The sequence below is a fragment of the Myotis lucifugus genome, unplaced genomic scaffold (genome assembly GCF_000147115.1).
Source record: "Myotis lucifugus unplaced genomic scaffold, Myoluc2.0 scaffold_2, whole genome shotgun sequence".
NCBI lineage: Eukaryota > Metazoa > Chordata > Mammalia > Chiroptera > Vespertilionidae > Myotis > Myotis lucifugus.
This window is the reverse complement of record NW_005871050.1, coordinates 32,745,452-32,765,911: the sequence shown is the minus strand read 5'-3', so window position 1 is coordinate 32,765,911 and position 20,460 is coordinate 32,745,452.

The window sequence follows — 20,460 nt, the reverse complement described above, 5'->3', positions numbered from 1 at the left end:
TTTTTCCTCATTGAGGTTCTCGGTAATGGAAACTTTCTCGCCTCTGTTTCCCCCAGTTATCCCACTCTTCACATGCAAGTTAGCTCGAATTTCCCATCACACAGGGAGATTATTTCTGAATATCTTTAAGACTGAGGTGGGAGTTGGGGGAAGGGTAGATGTTGGGAAAGTGGTCTGAGATGGCAGAAGTTTATTATTTTAAACTATCACAAGTTTCCCTGTCCTTCTGTCGAGACCCCCAGTCAGTCCCTTTCCCAAGAGTTATAATTTCCGGCAGGCGCAGAGGTGGGAGTGAAGAGGTGGACTTAATCAGGTCTCTGCTCTAGGCCACCCCATCCTAGAAATCCCCAAGCAGTATCTATTTTGACACCAACCTGCAAAATTCCGGCCAAGTGACTCTCCTTGCCCGGTCTCAGGACCCGCTGTCGCGCTGCAGAAAGAAGCTGGTACCCAGACGGGAACAAGGACCAGACTAGCAGGACTTCTGCACACGTCGACTCCTGGTCACGTGACATCTACGTCACCAGTGAGCTCGAGTCCCTAATTTCCACTCCCACCAAAAGCGCGGCATAAGTAAGCCCTCCCTCTGCTCCCTCCCCCTTTATGCACTTGGCCCTGTCAGTCTTTTCCGTTGTTGAGAATCCCAGGGGGACATTTTTATTTGCCTTTCTCCGATTACTAGGGAGGGGCTTCATCTTTTTCCAGAGCTACTAAACTTTTCTACTTCTTTCCAGAATTCTCTTCCTGCCTTCTGCTCCCAATATTAAGAACTCCTACAGCCATTGCCCCTCCCTCAGCCTCCATTTCATCTGCAACCTGGTCTTTGGGTTGGTTTGCCAGCGGGTTGTAAAAAGTAAAAGAGAGTCTGGGATAGGAATGCGATTTTTTAATGTAGTTTTTACTTTATTCTTAATATTTTTATATTCTTTTTTTTAGCAAAATCTCTTTTATAGTCAGAAAAGACAAAGACAAAATTACTTTAGTTAAATGAGTTAATGTGCACAAGTTGGCAGCTACAAAATAGGGGATGTAAAGTACAGCATAGGGAATATAATCAATAATATTGTAATAACTATGTATGGTGCCAGGTGGGTATTAGACTTATTGGAGGGCTCACTTTAAAAAATATATTTTTATTGATTCTAAGAAGAAGGGAGACAGAGGGAGAGATAGAAACATCAGTGATAAAAGAGAATCATTGATCAGCTGCCTCCTGCACACCCCACATTGGGGATCAAGCCCACAACCCAGGCATGAAACGGTGGCCTCCTAGTTCAAAGGTAGATGCTCAACCACTGAGCAACACCAGCCGAGCAGGGGGCGGTGGGGGGGCTCACTTTTTAAGTTATATAAATGTCTAACCACTGTGATGTACACCTGAAACTAATATAATATTGAATCACAACTATAATTTAAAAAATGAAAAATGTAAAAAAAGAAGATGCTAGGGTCATCTCAGAATAGAACCTCAAGCCACCCAGGCTACATTTTCAGAATCAATTTCTCCAGAGCAGCAGAAACAAAGAAGGGTATTCCTACTTATTTGGAAAGGGTCACAAATTGTGGAGGCTTGGAGTTTTGGTGTTGGAGTTAGCAGGAATCAAGCGACTTAGAGAAAAGCTCTTAAGCATACTCAGGAACAAATCAATCTATGACATTCAAGGGAGAGAATTCACACTTGTAAACTTTCTTAAGAGACACATTTTCTTAGGCTCTAACTTCTGGAATTCAGTATTTTTGTCACACTTGCAAAGTATGGAATTAGTGATAGCAGACTTATGTCCCTGTATCACCCAGCCAAATCATTTAGCCTCTTTGGGGACTTGGACAATGAACAAGTTCAAACATTTAAAAAAATGAATTAATGCCTATACAGTCCTGACAATAGTGCCTGGCATATGGTAACTGCTTTAAAAGTACAAGCTATTATTATAATTATATTAGGATTTCATCTGGGGGAAAGGATTTAAAATGAAAAAAAAAGTAATGTTTTAACTCCAAAGCCCTGGTGGTGGTATTTGCCTAGAAGCTGTGCTGCCTACAGAATCACCAATTGTTTCTTCATCTGTAAGAAGGGAATAATAACATACTAGTACACCTCATAATTGACTGTTGGGAATTCTAAATGATAACATTTGGGGAGAAGCACTTCACTTATATAAAGTCTTCAACAGATATTAGTTATCTTTCAACCTCAACTCAGTCTTTGGTAAAAGTCACAAATTTGCCGATAAAAATTGCATAGCTCTCAGAAGTAACATTTGAAAATTAATGAGGAGACATAAACAATATTATTGTTTTTTATAAGTTTTGGTGCCCCTTTGTGAGGCAGAATAAAGACCTCACTGGATTATGTGAAAAAACAACAACATCACTATATCTCATTTTATTTCACTTGCTCTTCTGTCACATTATTCTTTCTTCTGGGAAGTGTGTGTATTTGAGCACCAGAAAACCCTAGATATAATGGTTTGAGTCTGCTGGACAGAACACTAGTGTGAGAGACAGAAGAGGTTAGTCTCAGTGTCAGATCTAGAACATGTTACTGGTCCAAAGTTGTGCCCAATGCTTCAAAAGACCAAAACTCAAAACATCAGAGTTTGGAATAAGGAAAGGTTTATTGATCGAGAAGTCTCCAAGTGAGAAGAGGGGAACCTAATGCTTAAATCCATCTTAATGTACAGATTTCAGTCTTCTGTTATGTCAAGGAAAGGGGAAATGCGGGAGGGGGAGCAAAAAGTGATTGACGACCATAGACATGTGGGCGCCAGCAGAGGTCCAAGGAAGATTGTGCTCAGTCTGTTGATCATAGCTGATGTAAGTCCAGGTCACAAGTTTCCTGCAAATCTTTCATAAACAACACATACTTCCCTTATCTCCTCAGGGAGAGTCATTCTCTGGGAATGGGCTGTTTTTGTAAACTTCAAACTGAAAGCAGAATTCCTACAAAGATTAGCATGTCTATATGCACGAAGCTATCAACCATGGGAACAGCATGCTTGAACAAGATGAAGTTAGAGAGGCTGAGCATTACTCTGTTACAAACTGACCGTGTGACCCTGAATAAGTTACTCACCCTGTATCTCTAAAAAAGGAGAGTACCGGCAAGCTCTAAGAACCTTAGAAAGAAGAATGTGATTGGTAAAACATCCTATCTAATAATAGACCAGGGGTGGGCAAACTTTTTGACTCGAGGGCCACAATGGGTTCTTAAACTGGACCGGAGGGCTGGAACAAAAGCGTGGATGGAGTGTTTGTGTGAACTAATATAAATTCAAAGTAAACATCATTACATAAAAGGGTACAGTCTTTTTTTTTTTTTTTTTTTTTAGGTTTATTCATTTCAAATGGGCCGGATTTGGCCCGCACGCCGTAGTTTGCCCATGGACGTAATAGACAAACATGGTAATTAACCATACCTCTGACACGCTTCCCAGTGGCTAATCAGGGCGATATGCAAATTAACTGCCAACCAAGATGGCGGCCGACAGCCAGGCAGCTGAAGCGAACAGGAGGCTTGCTTGCTCCAGTGAAGGAGGAAGCCAAGGTTCCCCGCCTGCAGCTGCTGAGCTCTGAGCTTGCACTTTAAGCAACTATGTTGCAATTATAGAAGCTAAACAAAACCCAGAAACCTTGCTTTCAGCCGGCAGAGCTGGAGCGAGCAGGACTGAAACAATGTTGCAATTATAGAACCCAAACAAACCCTAGATTCCTGCTTTCAGCAGCCGAGGCCTCAAGCTGGAGCTGAGCCTCAGAGCTAAAGCCGGCTCTCAGCTCCAGTGTCAGCCATCGAAGGTAAATAAATCCCAGAATAAAAAAAAAAAAGAAAAAAAGGAGAGGTTGGGAGCTTCAGTCGCTGGCCAGCCTGAAAACGGCCCTCAGCCCCTCATCCAGACTGGCCAGGCACCCCAGTGGGGACCCCACCCTGAAGCAACAAGATGGCGGCTAATTTGCATACTGAAGGCGGGCAGCAACAGGCAAGGCTGTCCACGGTCCTGGGACCGGATCCGTGACCTGGCGGGCGGGGTGCAGCACTTGAGGCTATCCGCGGTCCCGGGACCCAGATCCGTGACCCTTCACAGCGGGGAGGCAGCTCACACAGGGGTGGATTGGCCGGGGTTGGGCAGGGCAGGATGCCTGGCTTCCGCCCAGCCCCAGTCACTCTGGGCAGGTGAGCAGCACAGAGAGCCTCTGGACAGGGGAAGCAGGCCAGCGGAGGGCGGTCTGTACTCCCCACATGGCGGTGGTAACAGCTGTGAGCGCCCCACCCAGAGCCTGCAGGCTGAGCTGAAGTAGAGCCTGCAGGCCATCAGTGCCCAGGAGTGGCTGCGCAAGATCCGCCTCCTGGCCCAGAAGGTGCAGGATCTCAGGGACAGCCACCGTGGCGGGCCAGACTGACGTCCTCCTGGCCGCACCACGGGGGTTTGCTGATCTGCAAAGCCAGAGGCCTCCGGTGTGCACATCCCCCCCTGGCGTGAGAACATCCCCCTGGCGTGCGAACATCCCCCAGCACACTGTCACCCTCCCACGCCTGCAACAGTTGCAAACCAAGGCGTGCACAAGTTCCCCCCACCTCTCCACTGCACTTCCATCAACCCAGCATGCCTAACACCCCCACAGGATGTGCACACATCTCCTCTGATGCGCTCACATCCTTTGGAGAGTGTCTGGGTGTTCTGGGTGCTGAGGGTGGGTGCCTGTGAGATGACAGTGAGAGGGCGGAGTGGTGATGCCCTGTTCCCACGGAGGCCAGTGCAGCTACGAGATCACCTCTGGGGGGTTAATGCAGGTGCTGAGGCAGGAGCAGGTGCAGATAGACACACCTGGTGGGCACGGGCGGCCCTCACTGAGGTGCCTTCGGTCAGCGTTCAAGATCAAGAACCCAGAGGCAGAGAGGAATTCCGTCCTCTCAGTGAAACAGTGGGATAGTTGGGGCGAGTGTAGAGGAGGAATGTGCACTTTGGGTGCCAGCACCCATGAGCAAAGGCTGCCCTGACTGAGCCTCGCTTGCTTGGGGCCTAGCGCACTCCTGCCAGGCAGCGGGTGACAGGACATGCTTTTCCGAATTAATGAGAGAAAACATTGATTCTCCTCCTGCCCACGAAGGTGGAAAGTGAAGTGGGGAGACATGTGGGGAGTGAGCAAGGTTCCCTGTCTGGGGGTTCCAAATCTGCTGTTGGTTTCTTTCACAGCTGACTAGAGATATACAGGGTGTCCCCCCCAAAATGTATACACACTTTGAATACCTACTAATTCCAATGGTTTTAAGCATAAGAAAGAAACAACAATGGAGCTGTTATCTGTTAAAAGTGTGGGCACAAACAGGTAGTTGGACATTCCCTGAGGGGTCTCAGATTGGAGAGGGTGAAGGCCAGACTGAGGGGCCCCTTTCCCCCACTACCCCAGTGCACGAATTTCGTGCACCGGGCTACTAGTCCTATCTAATAAAGAGGGAATATGCTAATTGACCCTCCGTTGCAAAGATGGCGGCACCCACAGCCAATAAGGAGGGAATATACTAATTGACTGTCATGCCCTCAAAGATGGTGGCGCCCACAGCCACAAGATGGCCGGCAGGGGAGGGCAGTTGGGGGGGACCAGGCCTGCAGGAGAGGGCAATTAGGGGCGACCAGGCTGGCAGGGGAGGGGTAGTTAGGGGCAACCAGGCTGGCAGGGGAGGGCAGTTGGGGGTGACTGGGCCAGCAGGGGAGCAGTTAGGTGTCAATCAACTGGCAAGGGAGTGGTTAGGGGGTGATCAGGCTGGCAGGCAGGTGAGCGGTTGGGAGCCAGCAGGGATCAGGCCTAAACTGGTAGTTGGACATCCCCGAGGGGTCCCAGATTGGAGAGGGTGCAGGCTGGGCTGAGGGACAACCCCCCCCATCCCCCTGCCCCCGATCCAGTGCACGAATTTCATGCACAGGGCCTATAGTTTGAATATATTGTCCTTAAGATGATTAAAACATCCTGAATGGCAGCTGTTTTTCTTCAGCTTGATGGAAATGGTTTCAGAAATCTTTAGAATGTCTGAAAAGGGAATGGTGCTTCACTGCCATTATCTCATTTTATACTCCTAACAATAATTGCAAGGAAGATATTTCTATTTTATATATGAAGAAACTAAACAGAGAGTTTAAGCAGTGTGCCTAAAGACATTATCTCCTTAGATCTGAGTAGAAAAGGCTTCCACTTGAGGCCCTGCTTTTAGAAGGTCAGTGTCTGGCCCTCCTCTCAAGGCCCTCTTCCCTGGGTAATGAAGAGTCAATAGGGCAAGATGTACCTACTCGGAGCCACACTCTAGATACCTAGGACTCTAGAATATCCTACCCAAAGGATCTGGAGGCCAAATCCAAGGCCTGCTTGTGCCTCTTCTCTGGGTCTATCCTGAGAATGGGCCACATCCACTATGGGTTTACTCTAGGGGTGGAATAGAAGATATAAGTGTAAAGACAGAACCCCCTCACATGTAGCCATTTGGAGAAAGGGCTAAAGGAAAGGGTGGACTTCCAGGCCAATAGGAGCTCAGAGAAGGCAGTAGCCAGTTAGCTAATTAGTCAGAGAAAACCTCAAGGAGGAAAAAGAGTTTGACCTGGGCCTGTGAGGGTGGGAAGAAAAGAGGAGATCAGTATGACTGAATCTAGGACCTATGTTCTTACCATTACCCTGGCCTTTCTCAAGCTGCCTTGCTGGGTAAAAGTACACTTGCTCCTCCTTAGGGGTGCTTAGGTCTATTGATGATGGCTGCCATCTGAAAGTAGGTTCGATACAAACATTTTTGGACATGTTCTGCACTACCCTCAAGAACTTTTTCACTTATTTCCAGGTCATAAAATATAAATCAGTCAACCTTTCTGGATAGTATATAGGTAATTGCTAAGTACTCAAAATGTGCATTCTTTTTGAGTCTGTAAATCCATTCTTAGGTATACATCCTAAGGAAAATACTTAATGCCAGTCACAATGATTTAATAAAACAAAGTTTAGAGACCTGAATTCCTAGTATCAATCCTTTGATTTGGACCTGAACATATAAAGAGAAGCCACAAGTGAAAAACAGCAATGAAGGATCAGAAAGAAAGAGAGCATTGTTCTAGGAAATAGCAGATATGTGCCCAAGCATATACACAAGCATATGAACATTCACACATGTTTGTACATATTCTCATAAACTGAGGGTTTTCCCCCATGATTTTGCTATAGGATAAAAAGGCAAACTTATAATTCTGTTAAAACAATTCAAACTGCATCAATGATATGTACCATTTACAAATGGAAAAGGACTAGTAGGATATTTAACACAATTCTTTATAATAGGCACATTTAAGAAGAAACTTAAAAGTTTTGCAATAGGAAACAGGTTAAATTAATTATGTAACAATCATAATATAGATTTCTAACAAAATATTAAAATAATACCTGAGAACAGAAATGAGAATCAATTTTACCTATGCAACTAGAAAAGATGGAAAATATTGATTATACTCATAGTTGGTGGGGTTGTGGATAAACAAGCATTCATTCACATGTGCTTTGAGAACATAAAATAGTATACGGATGTTAACTAGACTTATTGTGGTGATCATTTCACAATATATACAAATATCAAATCATTATACACCTAACATGTTATATGTCAATTATACCTCAGTAATAATAATAAATAAAAAGTACAAGCAAAATGCAAAAAATAGAATCAAATAGTACATTTTTAAGGTAATTTTGGCAATAGCAAACTTTAAAATATATGTGCTTTTGGACGCATCAATTCCTCTTCTAGTGATTTATCATACAGAAACACTCCCATGACAAATGTGGTCATTGTAGTAGTAGTGGTAATGGACTTTTTTTGAAAAAAGAAAAAGTTTAAATATTCCTAAAAGGGGACTGGTTTAAGAAAAGTTTAATCATTCATACAATGTAATAGTATGCAGTGATGAAAAAATAATGATGTGGAGTTATGTTTACTCACATGAAAAATGTCCAAACCCAGCTATGGTGACTCAGTGGTTGAGCATCGACCTACGAACCAGAAGGTCATGGTTTGATTCCCATTCAGGGCACGTGCCCGGGATGTGGGCTTCATCCCCGGGGGGGGGGGTATGTGCAGGAGGCAGCAGAGGCAGCTGATGGAGGCAATGGATCTGTGATTTTCTCTCATCATTGATGTTTCTACCTTTCTCTCTGAAATCAATCAATATATATATATATATTCCAATATATATTGTTAAGACAAAAGGCAAATGGAAAGTTAACACATGTGGTAGTACTTTTTTGTCACAGCATACATATATTTATTTTTGTGTATTTACAAGATGAGAATATAATGAAATTCCACCTCAACATGATAAATGAAGTCCACACAATTTAGTCCTATAAAATTTCAGGTTATATGAATGAAATAACTGATGTGAACATATCTGGATAGCTCACTGAGCAACCCAAATCCATTAGGGTCTTAGCTGTGTTTTGATGCCACCTCATGATAGCTGTTTATTGAGCACTTGAGTTTAATTATCATCCTTCCATTTTCCCCTGTGCCCAAGCCCCACCACCAACCATATTATATCCAATGTCAAGTTACTGTGGGGTCTTACTGTATTTCTATATCATATTAGAACTTTGAATGAATATATATATTTAACCATTCCTATAGGATATATTTGAAATGAGTATCCAATAGAAAGGAAACTTTTAAAAATTTATCTTTAATAGGCATGTATTAATTTATAATAGAAAAACAATTGAGATAAAACTTTGAAAACATGCAGAAGAAATAAAATATCTGACAAATACAAGACAGTCATCTTTTTTTAAAATACTTTTATTGATTTCAGAGAGGAAGGGAGAGGGAGAGAGAGACTGAAACATCAATGATGAGAGAGAATCATTGATTGGCTGCATCCTGCATGCCCCCTACTGGAGTTGGAGCCCGCAACCCAGGCATGTACCCTTGACCAGAATCGAACCCTGGACCCTTCAGTCCGCAGGCTGACGCTCTATCCATTGAGCCAAACTGAAGAGGGTAACAGTCATATCTTTATTGAAATAAAAATGTTCTTGTAATATATAGGCACATGAAAAAAATCAGGTTACAAATGGTAACCTGCTGAGGATCCTATTATTTCTAATAATACGTGTGTGTGTGTGTGTGTGTGTGTGTGTGTGTGTATGCACCCATGCACTGGGCCTCTAGTATATAAAATATTATGAAATACTATACACCAAAATATTAGAAGTGGGTGTGATTGGATGATTGGTGGGCTTATGGGTGATTTATGTATTTTTTCATATACTTTCATATACTTCTTTGTAGATTTTTCTACATTTTCTCAGTATGTATGTGGAACTTCTACAATAGAGAAAAGTCTACAAAATTATGATCTTATTTTTATGGCACATTTCACATATGTACTTCTCTGTAGGTAAGCAAGATCTGATTTAAGGCCTCTACTACCTCTTTGATGTGTGGAGTCCTTGTAATGGTTGAACACCTCACATTTGCCCATTTGTGACTAGTATGCATTAAAATGAGATTCTCCTCCCCAATGCACTATGCCTCCCTCCAGTGCAATTCTGAGATAGTCAAGCTGTAGTATTAAACACTCTTAGGACAGGAGGTAACTCTTTCCTAAATTTTACCTGTTGAGCAACCTTTTCTAGGAATTTTTTGCTAGAAAATTAATATTGTTGACAATAATATAATATTTTAAGCAGATTATAAAACAGTCCCAGTTACCAATTCAATTCTTTTAAAAAATATAAAAGAATAGAAAAAATGATTATATTTCTGGTTCTGCTTGACAAGTGCCATTTATCTATAGTTCCCTGACCTTTTTTCACAGTGAAAATGTTTTACTTTTACAAACAAAGGCAATAAGTATTATTATTTAAAAGCAGGTTATAAAACAATGTGTATAAAATGATCCTAGTTTTATTTATTTATTTATTTATTTATTTATTAAAATATATTTTTATTGATTTCAGAGAGGAAGGGAGCGGGAGAGAGAGATTGAAACATCAACGATGAGAGAGAATCATGGATCAGCTGCCTCGAGCCAGCAACCCGGGCATGTGCCCTTGACCAGAATCGAACCCTTGACTGGAATCAAACCAGGAACCCTGCAGTCTGTAGACCAACGCTCTATCTAATGAGCCAAACTGGCTAGGGCCTGTATTTAAAATACATGTAGAAGGAAAGAAAACTCTCAAGAATCTATACCAAATTTAATTTATTTGATGACTCTCAAACACATATCTCATCCACTCATTCAACAAATATTAATTAGGTGCTTACTAGGTATTGTCAACCCAAATCCATAGTCTTTTTCAGACCTTTCTTCTCAATTATTCTTCCTGATTGGACATGTTAGTGCAGTGGAACTGCATCTTTTTTTAAAAAAATATTTTTTTATTCATTTCAGAGAGGAAGGGAAGAGGGAGAGAAACATCAATGATGAGAGAGAATCATTGATCAGTTGCCTCCTGCATGCCCACTACTGGGGATTGAGCCTGCAACCTAAGCATATGCCCTTGCCTGAAATCGAACCTGGGACCCTTCAGTCTGCAGGCCAACGCTCTATCCACTGAGCCAAACCAGTTAGGGCCAGAACTGCATCTTAAAACAAGGTTGAATTCTAAAAGCATTTAAAGTGAAATCTCACCTATTCAAATTTACCTTTGAAATATTTAGATTCCTACTTCACAGCATATTAACATAAACTGTAATGTTAGTGGGAGAAAAGTCATGCAGAAGAAGTTTTATGAGAATATGGAGTTTTACAAGAATTTATGTCTATAATTTTAAATACATATATATATATATATACATATATATATATGTATATATATATACATATATATGTATATATATATATATACATATATATATATATTGATTGATTTCAGAGAGGAAGGGAGAGGGAGAGAGAGATTGAAACATCAATGATGAGAGAGAATCATTGATTGGCTGCCTCCTGCACGCCCCCTACTGGGGATCAAACCTGCAGCCCAGGCATGTGCCCTTGGCCGGAATTGAACCTGGGACCTTTCAGTCCTCAGACCAATGCTCTATCCATTCAGCCAAACCGGCTAAGGCTATGTCTATAATTTTTGTATATTTCTCAAATTTTTTGCAGTTAATCTGAATTACTACACAGAATTATGAAATGCATATTTTAAAGATAACCCAGACTTCATTCACTGTTGTCACTATATATAATACAATTATCTATACTAATAAAAGGGTAATATGCTAATTATACCGGACATCTTCCGGATGATCTTCTGGACGTCCTTCTGGACAAAGCCATGGTGGCGGGGCCAAGGCAGAGGCGGTTAGGGGCGATCAGGCCAGCAGGGGAGAGCAGTTAGGGGGATCAGGCCAGCAGGGGAGAGCAGTTAGTGTGATCAGGCTGACAGGCAGGTGAGCAGTTAGGAGTCAGTGGTCCCAGATTGCGAGAGGAATATCTGATGGCTGGTTTAGACCTAATCATGCAGGCAGTCGGACATCCCTCGAGGAGTCCCAGATTGGAGAGGGTATAAGCTGGGCTGAGGGAACCCCCTCCCCCATGCACGAATTTCATGCACCGGGCCTCTAGTATATAAATAATACATAATACATGTATAAATATATACAATTTAAAATAAAAATATATATGTCCCAGATTTAGGGTGAAGGGAGAGAGAAAAGGATGCTAGTTCCTCTGTCCTGCTTGTGAGTGGGATGGAGGGGATTATTTTTAGATGTATAAAATATGTATATTTATTGCATTGGGCCACTATATTACACATATTTTCTATCTAACAATGCAATGTAACTATTTCCATGTTATTAAATATTGTACTTCATCATGTTAAAATGAACAGTAATTTATTTAGTCAATTCCTTGTTGTTTAATCTTAGGTTGCAAGCTATCACTAAAACTATAAGTATTCCCTAAGGAAAATTTTCTAAAAGTGAAATTTCTAGATCTAAAAGTCTGAAAAATATCATGATTTTTCCCATGTGAATGACCTCATATAAAATGGATGGTATAATTAACAAAAAATATTCCCCAATTTGACAGGTGAATAAGAGTACCTTGAAAATTTAATTTGTATATCTTGACCACTAGTGAGGCTGAGAAGCTTATACTTATTTTCCACATAGATGTCTTCTTTGATCAATAACCTATTGATGTCTTTGCACCAGTTTTTAGGCCATGATAACCATTGTTACTTTGTTGATTTTTAAGGAATATTTTATTACAGCTAACCATTGTTTCAGTTAGTCTCATTGTTTATAAGGAATAGAGACTCAGGCTAGCTCATCTGAGGCAGGATCCCTGGTGAGAATTTGAGGCAGTAAAGAAGACTCTGATCTTAAGGGAATCTGAAAACTGACATCCAGTTTCTAATGGACCTCTAGGAGCCAGGACCTGAGGATTGTAGCTCTCTGCCATTAACTTGGCTCATTTGCTATCTCAGTCTCATCTCCTTTCCTCTCAACCCCCATCTCCACCTATGTCATGTCTCTACCTCACAGTTTCAGCTTCCTCATAATGTCATCCTGCTCATGTATCAGGCTTTCTGAGATTCCTAAGGTACAAACGTGCATGTACCCACTAGCTCCAAACATGCACAAACTTGCATACAATTTCAGGCAGCCACAGACTTCCCTAGTTGAGAACAGTGGGTCTAGGTGAAATAAAATGGTTAGTGGGTGAGAGTTCCTTGAACACTGGCCTAAGACTGGCTGAGGGGCCACCAGGGCCCCAATGGAATGGCAGGCAGCAGCCCTGCAGCTATACTAGGCTCCTCCCAGGTTCTCTAGAGACAAGGAGGCCAGAGGTGAGAGGCCTTGCATTCCTTTAACAGAACATAACTAAACCAATTATTTATAAAGATTAAAAACTTCCAGGAGTGGAAAAGATAGATCATTTTTTCAAAACAAGACAAAAATAAGGCACTTATTAGGCTGTACGGGGATTATTTACTGAACATATAAAATGTTGATTTGTTTCAGGAAAATTTAAGTTTAAAATTTTCAAATGAATTAGTCTGTACTTTTTAAAGCTACTTGGGAAGTATAATTTAAAACATTCTCTAATTGATACATAGAAACATGATTAAGTTATGAGGACTTTTCTATTTAATAGAAAATCTTATTTTTTATTGTAAATTACTTTTCTCCCTGAAGAGAGGAAAAGGTTGTGAATAATTAGCATGTATAAAAAATTTGCTTTCTTTTGTAGCTGATGGGAAATATTTTCTATTTGATATATGTCGACTTAGCCAAATAATAGAGAATTCTTGGAATAAATATCCACTCTCCTCCTCTCCCTAAAAGGTAATTATTGTATTTCTGTAATGTAAAAAGAAAGCATTTTAAGTTTAAAAATTGGAATAGAAAAGTACATAGACAAAAGTTAATGTTTCACTTTTCACTCTCGGCCTCCTTTACTGATACCTAACTTTCTGTCCACTTAAGTGCAGGTAGGGCCTCAGGGGGAAAGCAATGATTACAGGGAGAGGAAGTGGGGAGAAAAAGCAGGTTGAAGCCAGTTAGAACAGGGGAGGGGGCTAACTTCACAAGAATTGTAATTGGACAGTAGGGCCAAGAGAAAACGCTGCCTCTCCCTGGTGATTAGAGAAAGCCAAATACTACACCTGGCTGCCTGACATGCCATGGTGGAAAAAGAGACATTCCAGATTTTGAGTGAAGGGAGGAGGGGAGGTTTGGGGTTCCCGCTGCCCTGCTTGATGGCGGGGAGGGGAGGATGGAAGCCTGAACTCTCCTGTGATGTGGCATCACGTGTCGGGAGTTTACTGGGTCCAAGTCCCCGTTTCTTCCCGTCTTTTGTACCCTCTGAGTAATGTTACCTTCTGCAGAGGAAGGAAATCTTCTGGTCAAGGAATGCGGGAAAAGCAACTGTTCCCTGAAAGCTGTAGGCTGTGTTTTGACTGGAACAACCTGGCTGACACCCAGGATGGCGCGATGTGAGAGAGAGAATCTCAAAGTGGATCCAGGCGATGTGTCCTGGACACCCCCACACCCCCCCATTTTGGGGGCAAATGGATTATGAATATGGATATACTAGAGGTCCGGTGCACGAAATTAGTGCATGGGGGAGTGTGTGTGTCCCTCAGCCCAGCCTGCACCCTCTCCAATCTGGGACCCCACCAGGATTGGGCCTAAATGGGCAGTCGGACATCCCTCTCACAATCCAGGACTGCTGGCTCCCAATGGCTCGCCTGCCTGCCAGCCTGGTCTCCCCCTAACCACTCCCCTGCCAGCCTGATCAACACTTAACTGCTCCCCTGCTGGCCCAATCGTCTCCAACTGCCCTCCCCTGCAGGCCTGGTCCCCCCCAACTGCCCTCCCCTGCAGGCCTGGTCACCCCTAACTTCCCTCCCCTGCAGGCCTGATGGCCCACAACTGCCCTCTCCTACAGGCCATTTTGTGGCAGCCATCTTGTGTGTTGGAGTGATGGTCAATTTGCATATTATCTCTTTATTAGCTAGGATTCTGGAAGGCTTTCCATGCATACAAACCATGCTCCCCATGTCCCACACCCATTTTGGTGCAAAACATTTTGAAAGTAGGAGTGTGGAAAAGAATCACAGGATAAGGACAGAGAGACATGGAGAGTGAAAGTTCTTAATCCCCACCCCTCTTTCACCATTGTGGGTATTTAAAGGACAAGGAGTATCAGAGGCTGACAATGGCTGGTGAAAAAGGCAGATAAGGAGGGACAAAGATGGGATACCTGGTGCTGGGGGACTCTGGGCGGGTCCCGGAAGGGGCAGAGCTGCGGCATATTCGCACTGAGTTCTAGGGGTCAACAGCCCCCACTTCACCCATCCCAGTGGTCTTCAGATGTGAGGGTCAGCAGGTCAGGGCTCCTCCCCCTGGGGAGGGGAATACGGAGGAGGAGCAGGAGCCACCAAGGTTAGGCACAGGTTAGTGTGAGGGACAGTGGTGGGAGGCAGGGACAAAGCCCAGTCTGAGGCTCCCCTCCGTTTTGGTGCCCGCATAGGCTTGGGGTAAGATCTACAAGAAAAAAATGAAGAACTTCACAGGAGAGGAGGGGATGGGAGGGAAGAGCTCCCACTGGAGGCCCCCCTAGAGGGCACACTATTCCTCTCAGGTGGGAAAATCGAATTTTAAAAAATCATTGATGGTAACGGAAGATTATTTGACTTTGGGTGGTGGACACAGTGCAATACACAGATCTTGTAACATAGAAATCCACACCTGAAACCTATACAATCCTATTAACCAATGTCAACCTAATACATTTAATTAAAAAAAACCACACATTGCTATACATGGCTCTGAATCTTGAAAGGTGCATAGTAGGACCTCAGGTCTAGTTCCTGATCTTTTCACCAAGCATTCAGTCCTTTCTCTTGTCTTTTATCTTCTGGGAGTAATGGAGTTCAAAGTGGAATAAGCTGTGGTGAGGAGAGAGGGGCATGGAATGTGTGAGGGGAGGGGAAATCCCAATATGGAAAATGTACTCAAGAAAAAAGGAAAAAGGAGTGGAACAGATCCCTGTGCAGAATGGAGAGAGAGGAAGTTGACTCTCCATGAAGTCAGTAGCCTGAAGGCAATATTAGAGGGTTTGGGCTTCACTTTTCCAGAATTTTAGAGGAGGTGTGTCCATTTAGCTTGTCAATAACATTGACATGATAGATGGAGATGCAGAAGCTATGGAATGGTTCATGAAAGAGATGAGAGTTAAACTCATGGCAATGAAGGTAGGGTATAGTCCACATGGCTTTATTTTATTAATCCTCACCCAAGTATATTTTTTCCATTGATTTTTAGAGAGAGTGGAAGTGAGCGAGGGATGGGGAGAGACAGAGAGAAAGAAACATTGATGAAAAGGAGACACATGGCTTGGTTGCCTTCCGCTCACCCCCTTACTGGGCTGGGGGGAATGAACTGCAACCCAAGTACGTGCCCTTGACCAGAAATGGTTGTGCAGTGATGCTCTAACCTAGTGGTTCTCAACCTTCTGGCCCTTTAAATACAGTTCCTCATGTTGTGACCCAACCATAAAATTATTTTCGTTGCTACTTTATAACTGTAATGTTGCTACTGTTATGAATCGTAATGTAAATATCTGATATGCAGGATGGTCTTAGGTGACCCCTGTGAAAGGGTCGTTCGACCACCAAAGGGGTCGCGACCCACAGGTTGAGAACCGCTGCTCTAACCACTGAACACACTGGCCAGGGGTCCACATGCTTTAATGGGGACCACCCTCATCATCACCACCATGATGAGTTTTTCTTTATGCTTTGAAAAATGAGGTTTTCACTGTTTAATACTTTTCAACCCTGCTTTCTGTTTCTTTGCCTTTTCTTGATGTAATTTTGCTGATTTAATTGCTTTAAAACTTTTAGTATTGCCAGCTTCTATTTGAACATTGCATTCTGGCTTAGTCAACACTTCTTTCTTTCTCAGCAGATGTGTTTCACTCATTTTAATAGAAAGATGTTTACTATTATTTTAAATTTTTAAAGTTACAAAGCAGTATGTACATTTATCAGTTTCATTTTAAATCATGTATATTTATGTATCACATATACAAACAAAGAGTCTTTTTTAAATATATTTTATTGATTTTTTACAGGGAGGAAGGGAGAGGGATAGAGAGTTAGAAACATTGATGAGAGAGAAACATGGGTCAGCTGCCTCCTGCACACCCCCTACTGGGGATGTGCTCGCAACCAAGGTACATGCCTTTGACCGGAATCGAACCCGGGACCCTTCAGTCCACAGGCCGACGCTCTACCCACTGAGCCAAACCAGTCAGGGCAAGAGTCTTAAAGTATATGTACTAAAATGCAGGTGTTTGTTTATATGGCATAATTGTGAATGGTTTAAATGTTTTTCTCTTTGATAACTGTATTTTCTCCAAATCTGTATGTATTACTTATATCCCTAAATATAATAAAACAATTAATGTGTCAATCAGCTTTTAAAAGTGTCATTTAGTATAAACTTGTTAAAAGAACAAAAATGTATTTCAGGCTTTTAAATAACTTATTATTTAGCAATATAACCCTAGTATCTATTACCATAACATTACTTTAAAGAATTACCCTTGTCATCTGTGAAAAGGGAAAACTGTTTGCTATTGAGTAGATAAGATGAGGTACTACTGAATGTGTCAGGGATTGCTGAGATGTCTAACCTGTGCTCAGGAACAAGTTCGGGCAGCTTAGAAGTACGTACCACCCTCCTCTGGATACTGCCATGTCTTCTAGACACTACTGTCACTTCTCCTGCACACCCCCTACTGGGGATGTGGTTGGTATGTTAGAATCCTCAAGGTGACAAAGCCCCACTGATTTCTATGAGATCATTGTTACACTTATAAGGGTGGGCACAAATGGCCCTCAGTAACTGATACCTTAACCAAGGTCTTAGTATAAAGAGGCCTCTCTTATTTTACTTATTTTACAAGAGACACACATAAAGTTTATAAATTACAGATATTCACCGTCTTAGATTGAAACTAAGTAACACCCCCAAACCTGATCTCATCCCTCCATGAAAGAGTTTAAAATATTTTGTAAGATAAAATTCCATAAAAATGATAATAATTATTCCTCTGTAAAACTGTGCCATTCTCATAGCAAGTACAATTTATCAACTGTATACTCCCAGTTCCTATTACAATGTTTGACACATTGTAAATGTTGAATAAATGTTCAATATAGCCATTATGACTCTGTGGAGTCTTCAAGTCCTTGACCCAGTTACACTTTTGACTGAAGAACAGTAGACAAGTCATTTCATTTCTCTAGAGACAAAGACTTGCATTTACTAAGGAGCCTAGTAGGGGCCGAATGGCATGTCAAATTAAAACATTAATTAAATTCAGTGCGATGTTCAAAGCATGACACATAAACTGCCTGATTAAGAATCTCCTGTCTCTTTTGTTAACTATGCAGACTTTGGCATCCTTCCCTAGAATCCATGAATCAAACACACTTCCAACCAGGCCCCAATATACAAATTATTATCATGCTTCCCTGAGAGATTCTAATGCATACTAACACTGGAGAAGCATTAGTAGTGCAGTGGAAACACAATTATATTGAGTACTGTTTTAGTCCATTCAGGCTTCAAATAACAAAAATATCATAGATTGGGTGGCTTAAATAACAGAAATTTATTCTTCACAGTTCTGGAAACAGGGAAGTCCAAGATCAAGGTGCTGGCAGATTTGGCATCTGGAGATGCCCTGCTTCCTGTTTCATAGACCCATCTCTTTCCAATATCTTCACATGGTGGAAAGGGCAAGGGAGCTTGCTGGGGCCTCTTTTACAGTGGTACTAATCCTATTCATGAGTGGTCCATCCTCAGGCCTAATCACCTCCCAAAGACCCAACCTCCAGTTATCATTACAGTGGGGATTAGGTTTCAACATATAAATTTGGGTGGTGGGGCACAAACATTCAGGCTATAGTAAGTACAAACATGCCTAGAAAAAGACTGCAAGGAATTACATCAAAATGTCAGTGATTCAGCAATGAATATATCACATTACCTAAATGGTCTTGTTCTATGTTAGGATCTAATTATTTTATTTATTTTTTAAAATTATTACTATTTTTTAATCCTCACCCGAGGACATGGTTATTGACTTTTTAGAGAGAGGGGAAAGGAGAGAAGGGAGGGAGAAAGAGAAACATTGAAGTGAGAGAGAAACATTGATTGTTTATCTTTCCGTACGCTCCCTGACCAAGGATCAAACCTGAAACCTGGGTATGTGCCCTGACAAGGAATCAAACCTGCAACCTTTCAGTGTATGGAAGGATGCTCCAACCAACTGAGCCACACTGGCCAGGGAGATGTTAGGTTCCATTTTTAAAAATCATTCAATATTTCTCATGTAGATTTTATGTGATGTTTTATTTTTTTCCTCAAAAGTGTTTCCAAATCAATGGTGTATGTTGCTGATGCTGTAATCTAATAATCAAGAAATTAAGGTGTATAAATATGTATGAAAATGGGCATATGCAAATAGAAAAAGACAGAATGGGTGTGTGATTAAAGGTGATTTTTCTGTCATTATTTGCTTCAATGTCAAGTTATTCTATTTTAATTGTTTGTACAGTTCCAATCTTATTGCCATTAAACCAATTCTGAATATATATGTCATTGCGTTAATTTGGAATATGAAGAAAATAATAGTAATAATAACAATATTCATAACATACTTTTAGTGTATACCATGTTCCAGACAGTGTTCTAAGTATTTACAGGTACTAATCAATCCATTCTTCAAAAGAAACCTGTGAGAGCTATTCTACCATTGTCCCCACTTTATATAGGAAGAAATTGAGGCACACAGAGATTAAACAAATTACCTGGGATTGTACAGCCAATAAATTGTAAAACCTGGATATAGCCAAAACTATTGGGCTCCAGAATCAGTGCTCTCAGCCTCTCAAAAACAAAAACAAATAATAAATCCATTAAAACGATAATTGGAACAGCTGGAGAAAGCCACCTATTTTCTTAAATATAATTTAAAAATTAAGTTGTTTTTCTAGAGATTTTAGTAGTGGCAAATCTCAATCCTATTGTTTGTTTTTTACAAGGAACCATATTTTCCCTCAATTGAATAAAACTGGCCATAAGGGATATAATAAGGCAATTGATATTGAGAACCAAAAAGAAAAAAAGCAACGGGAATAAAATGGAGTCGTCCACATTGAGGACCTGAGAAATTAGTATAAGGCCAAGTTGTGAGAAAGATGAAATTAGGAGAAAGCAGAAACTACGAAGAAACAGAAGCAAGGACCCAAAGAAAAGCTATTCAGTAAAAAATTAAGACCCCTCTTAGCAATGGGAGAGAAATAGGCATTTGTTGTGTGAATGCATATTTCATGGGACAGAAATGCACCAAGTTGATTCCTTCAGTAGTTTTTTTTATCCATACACATTTCAAAAATGAATAGGAATTGTGTGGTAAATAATGCCTCCTAATTTGTTTTAAAATATCATGGTGGATTTATGTATCTCCTTTAACAAAACTTGAATGTCTATTGGAGAAACTTGAAAAGTAAAGGGCTACCTTGTGATCAGAGCCAGCACTATAGCTTGAACATCACGTAGCAAGAAGCCTGCGGTAGAGAAACAGGGTTGATCTTGATAAGCAGTGGAACACATTTTGAACCTGTTTAGACTGAGATACCCTTAGAACATTCTGGAGGAGAGTTCCACTAGAGAAGTGGATAAGCATCTGCAGGACCAGAGTGCAGTTTGTGACCTAAATGTGGAATTGAGTTTCCTCATCACTAAGACTGTAGTGACAGCTGTAGAAGTGGATGAGAACAGCCATGGAGAACACAAAGACTGAGAAGAGAGAGGGCATGCAATATTTAGGGAAGCGATATAGTTCAGGCTGTAAGAGTCTAAGGGTTGGAATCTGTCAGTTCTAGGCACATCTAAATCTC